Here is a 324-nt window from a genome sequence, read left to right on the forward strand (position 1 = left end):
TATCGTGTGATAGTTGCTATGTAATTGATACATTTAGTATAAATTCGAATTTACGTATCATATCTAAAAAAATAGTGCATGATACACTACTATTTATGTATCTCGTTTAAATTGATAAGTATTGTATTTATGCTAGATACATTAAATAAGTAATTGTTACCCATAAGATGTTATATTTGAGATCGATACATTATCGTGTGATAGTTGCTATGTAATTGATACATTTAGTATAAATTCAAATTTACATATCATATCTAAAAAATTAGTGCATGATACATTACTATTTATATATCTCGTTTAAATTAATAAGTCATGTATTGTTTG

Source organism: Solanum tuberosum, unplaced genomic scaffold (genome assembly GCF_000226075.1).
Source record: "Solanum tuberosum cultivar DM 1-3 516 R44 unplaced genomic scaffold, SolTub_3.0 scf00005, whole genome shotgun sequence".
Classification (NCBI taxonomy): Eukaryota; Viridiplantae; Streptophyta; class Magnoliopsida; order Solanales; family Solanaceae; genus Solanum; species Solanum tuberosum.